The sequence below is a fragment of the Onychostoma macrolepis genome, chromosome 06 (genome assembly GCF_012432095.1).
Source record: "Onychostoma macrolepis isolate SWU-2019 chromosome 06, ASM1243209v1, whole genome shotgun sequence".
Taxonomy (NCBI): Eukaryota; Metazoa; Chordata; class Actinopteri; order Cypriniformes; family Cyprinidae; genus Onychostoma; species Onychostoma macrolepis.
Genome location: NC_081160.1, coordinates 21,216,975 through 21,226,237, shown reverse-complemented (window position 1 = coordinate 21,226,237; position 9,263 = coordinate 21,216,975). Strand labels below are relative to the sequence as shown.

The following is a 9,263-nucleotide window of genomic DNA, read 5'->3' as shown; positions in this document are numbered from 1 at the left end:
CGAATCACAAATCAAGAAACTCATACTCACATGTTTTGCTGCTATTGCTGCAGTGAATATGGTGCAAAACACACTCGCACACCTGCATCAAAAATGTGAAGTCGCGGACGAATTTTGTACATCCGCAAATCAGTATTTGAATCCTTGCAATGAGATTTGCACACTTGTAGAATGTTTTCTTACATATATATTTTTTTTTATTGGATGCTTTTTCGAGCATAAACACAAGTACATAACGACAACGGCTTGAATCTGCTGCTACGAGTCTCAGATGCTGTTTTTCACTTGCAAATGACAAGTTTCGCGCACTCTCCCTTTCGCACCACATATCTGTGTGACAAATGGTGCAAAAGTGATTTGTGCATCTGTAGAGGCAGCGATCAGAGAGGTTCGGCCAATCAGAAGAGCTACGCTGTATCCGGTTTTTGTTATTCTTTATAGTTCTTCGGTTTTTTATGATCAAGTTTGTGGATCTTATCGTCTGCAACGTCGAGGGTGTATTTTGGAGCCATCGCGACAGTGATTACATCAGCTGGTAAGTTGAGTTAAAGTCAGTTATTCGAAGTAAATTTTTAATCAGGGAAGCATAATTCTACACTGCCTTTTTATCGCAGGTTATGTCAGACATTACATAACAGCGAGCTAACGTGAAAATAGTAAAGAAAAATGAGTTAAGACACACCGCTGTTATACATCTTTTGTATTTTATTTTCAGGTTTTAATCTATTGGTATGTCACTTGCAACGGAGGTGTATTGGAGTCTTGTCCTGTGATTGAATCATAGAGGTGGTAACGACAGGTGAGTGAGCTGCCATCAACTACTATATTAGCCACTGCTGCTGCTCACTAACCCACGGAACGGGTTGTATAGGAACGGACTAGCAATATATGGGAAGTTTGGCTAAGAAATATTATGAATGTTAATTTTATTATAACCTGTAAATTATGTTATTGTATGGTAGGTTTTTTTTCTTTCTTTCTTTTTTTCTTGCCATAAACTAAAATAACACTAACATGATTGTGACTCTGTTACAGGAGGTTGCTCCAAGCAAAAACAGGGAAGCTGACTATGAAGGGCAGAATCACAATATGGCCAGCTGTCAATTTGATTGAAATTAGGTAACCCAAAATACATTTGATTTTACATTATATTTACATTCATGCTTTTGCAAGATGCTTTAATGCAAAGCAAACTGTGCTGCATTATGTACACATTTTTATTGAGTTAACCCAGGTAGCCAGCGGAATCGGGCCGAATGCGGCTGAGTGTCGGCACACTCGGCTGTGTGCTGGCAGCGGCTTGCCAGAAGTGAGCCAGGCCCGGCCCAGTAATGGTTGCCAGATTTGGCTAGGTTTTGGATCTGTGGATCTGGCCCGATTCTGGTTGAGAAACGGCACATTGAGCCACATTCAGCCCGACTGTGGACCACAAGTGTCAGTCCTAAACTGTAACACTTGTGTGTGTGTGTGTGTGTGTGTAATTTATTTAATTTTATTTATTTATTTTGCCAGGGTAAATATAACATGAGGTAATGACTTAAATGTACATCTCAGATGATTAAAAATAAATAAATAAAATAGATATAAATGTAACTTTGACAAGTTACCCAAACAGTATTTTCAGTTACTGCTTTTTTATTATTATTATTATTATTTCCTAGTTTGTGGTCTGGATCATGTCATCTGCAATACATTCCATTTGGAGGCTTTTTTGGTGATTGCTATTGTGACAGGAATAACATCAACTGGTAAGTTAGCCGAAGTAAACTAGTTAGTTTTTTTTTTTTTTATCGTTATCCATTCCCTTGATAATCAACCCCATTATTTCAGCAATATAACACTAAGCTCACAATGTCAAATGCAGAAACGTTAATTCATACGTTCATGACCTCGAGGCTAGATTATTGTAATGCTTTATTGGGTGGTTGTTCTGCACATTTAATAAACAAACTACAGATGGTCCAAAATGCAGCAGCTAGAGTCCTTACTAGAACCAAGAAGTATGACCATATTAGCTCGGTTCCGTCAACACTGCACTGGCTCCCTATCAAACATCATATACCTTTTAAGATCTTGCTAATTACTTATAAAGCCCTGAATGTGATAGCTCCTCAGTACTTGAGTGAGCTCTTATCACACTATAGTACTACACGTCCACTGCGTTCTCAAAACTCTGGCCGTTTGATAATACCTAGAATATCAAAACTGTGGGCGGCAGATCCTTTTCCTATTTAGCGCCCAAACTCTGGAACAATCTACCTAACACTGTTCGGGAGGCAGACACACTCTCTCAGTTTAAATCTAGATTAAAGACACATCTCTTTATCCTGGTTTGCACATAACACACTAATACACTTCTATAATTCAAATTCGTTAAAGGATTGTTAGGCTGCATTAATTAGGTCAACCAGAACCGGTTTACACTTCCCATAACACCCAAAGTACTCGTTACACCGTTAGAAGAATGATATCTACGCTAATATTAGTCTGTTTCTTTCTTATTCTGAGGTCACCGTAACCACCCGATCCAGTCCGTATCCAGATCAGATGGTGGATCAGCACCTAGAGATGACCTCTACAGCCCTGAACTTCAGCGGAGACCAGGACATCTAGATGAGCCCCAGAGACTGATTCCCAGTGAAGACCCTGTCTCCTAGACAGCCATCGAGACAAGACCACAGGAACCAGATGAGTCCTCTACACAATCTGACTCTGCTGCAGCATGGAACAACCTGCTGCTTCGTCTGGCCAGAGGAGAATGACACACTATCTCGACACACTATTTCCCTGTTTAATACTGTAAAGCTGCTTTGACACAATCTGCATTGTAAAAAGCACTATATAAAGTAATGGTCACTTGACTTGACTTTGATCTACTGTTTGATCTACAGGAATGCATTATAAGGAATGGATTATAAATGTAATGATTTGTGATGGATTATCAACTAATTATGCACCTTCCCTGTAGGTATATAGTGTTTTTATTCATCTCAAAATGCATACAGCACAAAATCTGGCATTTAGGGAAAATTCTGTAAACACTTGTTTGAATAATTTTTTTTTCTTGTGCTTGCAGGTTCATTCCGAGTATCAACCCTGGTGGCATACCATTCAGAGTCACAGATCAGATGGAGTTCTGGGAAGAGGGTGCAAAGACAAAGCATCAGCCTGAATCCCCTCATGGTGTTTCTCATCAGAGAGCTTGTCAACTTTGCCAAAATTACTGAAATTTAACACAATACAAACTAATTTTTTACTGTATTTTTATTTCTGTGAAGTCTGTTTTGCCATGCTGCAGACACAAAGTCCCCAGGGGACTGTGGTGATGCCCTTTTTCAGCTAGCACATGCTGGAGATGAAGATTTGTAATTTGTATTTTTAAAAAGAACATGTTCAACAATTAAAAAGAATATTATAATGACACATGCTAATGAGTTAGTGATCTTTATGGGGTTGGGGTTGTAAAATAATATGGTATACAGTGTTGTACTGCAATTAGATTGTTTTGTACAAGTAAAAATTTTAAATGAACTAAACAGTACTAATATTGACAGTACAGAAACTTTAAATGAGAATACAGTAATACATCCATCTACTGTAAAATTTACAGCAATCTCTTTACAGTGTAGTTTAGGTGCCTATCCGTTGGCACCTGAAAGAGCAGGGGGTAATAATAAGATAATAATAAAAGCTACGAGCATCTTCCGGAGTGGACAGCAGCAAATACCAATAAAGATACATTTTCTTTCTTTTCTGAAATCACTCACTGTTATACTGTACATTTGTTCATAATTTAAAAAAAATATATTAACAAATATATTTAATCGTCTTGTATATGACACTCTCATAGTAATCTATTTAATTAATGGGTTTATCTTTTATGAAGCCTCTTTGTGAGTTGAAGCAGGGATGGGCAAACTATAAAATACGCTATTAGTAACATTCTAAAATAACTGTATGTGGAAGATATACAGTTACAACTTCTGTGGGGCGTGAAGAAAAAGTAATGTAACGAGTGTAACTAATTACTGTTGCCAGAAAGTAATAAGTAAAGTAACAATGTTACTTTTTTAAAGGAATAACTAGTAATGAGTAATATATTGCATTCTTTGCGTAACAAGCCCAACACTGATTGTTACTTTACTTTGCAACGGTAATTAGTTACTAGTTGCATTACTTCTTCTTCACGCCCCACAGAAGTTGTATCTGTGTATCTTCCAGATAAAATTCTTCTAGAATGTTATTAATAACATATTTCTGCCTCATCATTTGACCAAAATCCACATTGGATCGCAGTCAGAAGTTATTACAAACACTCAATATTGATTGATAGTGACAGTAGAAGTATTGTATTAATCTCATTTATTGTCATGTGCAGCTTGAAGCTAATTGTAATTTCTATACATTTCATTATGTATTTTATCAAATCACATAAGTTTGTAAGAAACGGTTTAATTTTTCAAGAAGATTTTAAATAATAGTAATATAATGTAGCACATGCTGATCAGAGGGATGTGATGCCAGAGTAAATTACAGCCACAACTTACACAACAATGTTCAAATCATCTTTTTTCCTGACAAAATCAATATAATGCAATATTTCTATCTGCTAAATGTAAGCTTTTCCATATTCCAAGCTTGCCTGCTGCACTGGGGACATCACATGCATGTGTGAGTCATGAAAATTATGGAAATAAATCTAGGAATTATTTGATTGTTGGATTTTAAATAAGCGGTGTTGAGCCATAAAAGTAACTTAGCTGTTTTATGGATGGCACCTGTAATATTATTACTGTCTTAACTTATTAGTAATTAGTTACACTACTAGTTACTGCAAAAAGTAATATTATTACAGTAACTAAAAGTTACTACTGCCCAACACTGATTAGGACTACTAGAAGGCTACAGGTTGGTGAGTTTTATCAGGGTTGGAGCTAAACTCATTTAATATTTAAACTATAAACAAATATACTGTACAGTATAACAGTGAGTGATTTCAGAAAAAGTAAGAGAAAAAAAAAAACATACCTTTATTAGTTTCCGCTCTCCGCTCCGGAAGATGCTCACAGCTCGCGAAAGTTTTTTTTTTTCTTTTTCCTCCCAGCTGATAGGCGCCCAAACTAGCTCTTCTGATTGGCCAAGCTTCTGATCTCTGCAGAGGGCCGCCGCTGCCTCTACAGATGCACAAATCACTTTTGCACCATTTGTCACACAGATATGTGGTGCGAAAGGGAGAGTGCGCGAAACTTGTCATTTGCAAGTGAAAAACAGCATCTGAGACTCGTAGCAGCAGATTCAGGCCGTTGTCGTTATGTACTTGTGTTTGTGCTCGAAAAAGCATCCAATAAAAAAATATATATGTAAGAAAACATTCTACAAGTGTGCAAATCTCATTGCAAGGATTCAAATACTGATTTGCGGATGTACAAAATTATTTTTATTAAATAATAAATGCTTTTCTGATGTGATGTGATTTGAAATTTAAAAAGGGAGAAAAAAAGTTCGCCAAAAGGCAGATTCGATCCCTGGTCGATCGTGTCGAAAGAAGTGTAACGCAAATTTTACCATCTGCACCACTGAATCTGACAGCTAACCATCTTTTGCATATTTGACTATCCCAATCATACATTTGTGGGTGGAGTTAATCTAAATAGCCTCTGCCAGCAACATAGCTATTTGCACTTAAATAGACACTCAGATTGTTTTTTTTTATATTCCCAACAATTAAACAGTTGCCCACATGAAAAAAACACTTCTCGCGCCCCTGGGTGTGACTGACTTTAGCCCACTTGTCCCACTAATTTGGGAGAGGTCAACTGTCCCCCGCGGCCGCACCCCCCTCCCCTTTCCACTTCTCTCACAGCTTCTGTGCTCGGTACCTTCTCAACAAGCAGGGGCGCCAATTTGCCAATTCCCCGCACAGTTATATGATAGATAATAGAAAACCGCTTAGCGGCGCAGATGATTTTTTCTTTTTCCAAGTGCTTGTGCCGCCCCCCACGTGTCATGAAAAAAGCCGCCCCGGGCGGCTGCCCCGTTCGCCCATGCCTAAAACTGCCACTGGCAGCAATAGTAGCAAAACATGTGAGAGTATGAGTTTCTTGATTTGTGATTCGTAGAATAGGATTTGTGTATCTGCAATGAAGGATTCGAGAAGGTGTATCTGTTGTGTTGTGTTTGTGGGAGAGAGAAAAAAATCTACAAGTTTGCAACTTTTGTCTGTGACTTCAAATTTACTGATACACATGTGTGACTCTTCTCTACAACTACAAATTCCGCTGTCACAGACGCTCAGTTGTTTTGCACCAAATTTACCTTCATACTTTTTGTCCGTAGATTTTAACTAAACTACCGCTGATAGACGTGCTGTGTGTTGTTTATGCTCAGGAGGCTGCTTTAGAGAGCGCTGTCTTGCAATGTTGCCATGTCCTCATATTTACAAGTGTTTTTAGGCATGTTGTTTGGTTTTTTTGGCATTTTGTTTTTTTGTGCTTGTCTGTTTGTTTTGTTTTTCTATGAAGATCTAGCAGCACTCACTTTACCTCGTGCAGCTAGCACCGTGCTAAGTTAAGACTTCTTTCACTGTTTTCTTGCATCTCACATACAGACGAAGGCACTGATGCACGTTCAAAGACGTCATTAACAACTAGTTGTTCAGTTCGGTTCTGTACACACTGTGTAGAATTTCTGTAAATGCGGTTGTCACTACCTGTATTTTTCGGGAATTAATGCGGTTGTGGAATGCGGTTGTCACTCCCTGTTACGACCCATGGCTCAAGGGAAGCAACAAACAGAGGACACACGCGAAACCAAAATGTTGACTCAAAATATAATTTATTTAAGGACTGAAACCACATAGAAAAATAAAGAAACTATAAAGAAACAATCATGAATTGGAAAACGTCAGTAATGTCAGGGTGTAATGTAAGATGCATGAATGTAAGGGAATGTAGTGTGCTGCAGTGTTGAAGGTGCCAAAACAAAAGCCAACCAAACCAAAAGTCCAAAACCAAAGTCAGCTCTCAGACCCAAGCGGAGGCCTCTTTAACAAAGCATCTAATAACAAACAGGTGTTTCAAACGACTGCCAATCAAGGTAATTTGCGGACTCAGCGGCAGTTCCATGAAAAGACGACAGGGTCGTCACACCCCTCCCCATACAACAGGGACTCCCACAAGATCCCTGTAACGGAATATCAAAACAAATCAGCCAAACAGCATACATGAATCAGAACCAAGGACAGCTCCTACAAAACACCAAAAGAAAACATCCAAATTAGCACAAAATCATGGCTACATTATACGTCCGGAGCGCGAGACAGCGCATCGGCTACCACATTGTCCAAACCTCGGACGTGACGGATATCCAGGCAGAAGGACTGTAAAAACAGAGACCAACGGATCAGCCGCTGATTCGGACACTGTAAAGAATTCAGAAAAGTCAATGGATTATGATCCGTGTATATCACAATAGGGGCACTTGAGTTTAGATACACGGCAAAATGCTGTAATGCCCAAATAAGGGCCAACGCTTCCTTTTCAACCACAGAATAATGACACTGATAGGAAGTAAACTTTCTTGAAAAAAAACTAACTGGATGATCTACTCCATCATCATCACACTGCTGAAGGACCGCTCCAGCTCCAACGTTGCTGGCATCAACGTGTAGCGTAAAAGACTTATCAAAGGACGGAGCCCGAAGCACAGGCTCCGAACACAGCAGAGACTTAACATTTTTAAAAGCCGCCTCACAACTAGGAGACCAAATAAACTTTACCTTGCCCTTCAACAGATCTGTGAGTGGTGCGACTACAGTAGAGAAATTACGACAAAAAGATCGGTAGTACCCTACCAATCCCAAGAACCGCATAAGTTCTTTCTTGGTTGTGGGAAAAGGAAAGTTCTGGATAGCTTGGACCTTTGCATGCACTGGTCGCACTTCCCCACTCCCCACTATCTTCCCAAGATAAGTCACCGACGCCTTGGCAAACTCACATTTTCCCAAGTTCACCGTAAGCTGAGCTTCAGACAAGCATTCTAACACAGAACGTAACCGTTTTAAGTGAGACGCCCAGCTGTCACTAAAGACAACCAAGTCATCCAAGTAAACAGCACACCCCTCGAGACCGGACACCACTCGGTTCATAAGGCGCTGAAACGTCGCTGGAGCATTCCGCAGGCCGAAACTCATGACCTGGTAGGAGTATAGCCCAGACGGAATAACAAAAGATGATATTTCTTGTGCTCGCTTGGTAAGAGGCACTTGCCAATAGCCCTTCAGCAAGTCAAACTTGCTGACGAACTTGGCAGAACCAACCTGATCTACACAATCTTCTATACGAGGTAAAGGAAAGCAATCTGGTTTAGTTAAATTATTTACTTTACGAAAATCTGTACAGAATCGAACGCTACCATCTGCCTTCCCTACTAAAAGGCACGGGGAGGCCCAATCGGAAGACGAAGGCACCGCAATATTATGGTCCTGCATGTACCTAATTTCTCTTTCCATTAATTCCCGTTTCTCCGGTGAAACACGATAAAACGTTGTTTAACTGGCTTTGCATCCCCACATCAATATCGTGTTCAACCCAATCAGTACGAGAGGGCACATCACCAAACAATTCAGGAAAACTACGTAATAATTCACATAGCTCCTGACCTCTTTCAGAAGGCAGATGACGAAGAGTGAATTCTAAATTCTGTAATGACTGTAAATTTTGTAACCGACCACGAAACACGCAATCATCCGGCGAGAGGGTCTCCTCTTCCTCTCCCACTAAACTCGCACTACCCCTACCCACAGAAACAACAGAAAGGGCGGGATGCGAAGATATTAACTCTCCAAAAGGCTTCCTTTCGACTTCATAATAAGGTTTTAATATATTTACATGACAACGTTTAACAGATTTTCTTCGTGATGGCATTATAACTTCATAATTTGTGTCACTCAATTTACGCTGTACTACGAAAGGACCATCAAATTTAGCCTCAAAAGGAGAAGATACAATAGGTCGTAAAACAAGCACTTGATCGCCTGGATTAAAAATTCGCTGCTCAACTGTGCGGTCGTATAATCGTTTCATATTCCCCTGATGTTTCTTAAGATTCTCCTTAGCTCGCTCCCTCACTTGGAGAAGTCGGTTCTTAAAACCCAAAACATACGACGCCAAGTTTTCAGGAGGTTTGGCAACTCTACCAGCCTCCTGAAATGTGGACAATAACCCACGCACTTTATGGCCGAAGACCAAGTCATTAGGGCTAAA

The 9,263-nt window shown here is 39.6% G+C and overlaps 1 long non-coding RNA gene across 2 annotated transcripts; it reads left to right on the top strand.

Annotated features, from left to right (window-relative positions):
• The first annotated feature begins 301 nt into the window (after positions 1-301).
• LOC131542690 (uncharacterized) lies at positions 302-3,438 on the top strand. 2 transcript variants are annotated; one of them, XR_009271766.1, is made up of 6 exons: positions 302-535; positions 716-799; positions 1,036-1,119; positions 1,662-1,748; positions 2,509-2,964; positions 3,077-3,438. It is a non-coding gene; the product is annotated as an uncharacterized LOC131542690 (long non-coding RNA). The 2 variants fall into 2 exon arrangements; XR_009271765.1 differs by having other exon boundaries at positions 2,509-2,968.
• The last annotated feature ends 5,825 nt before the right edge of the window (positions 3,439-9,263 follow it).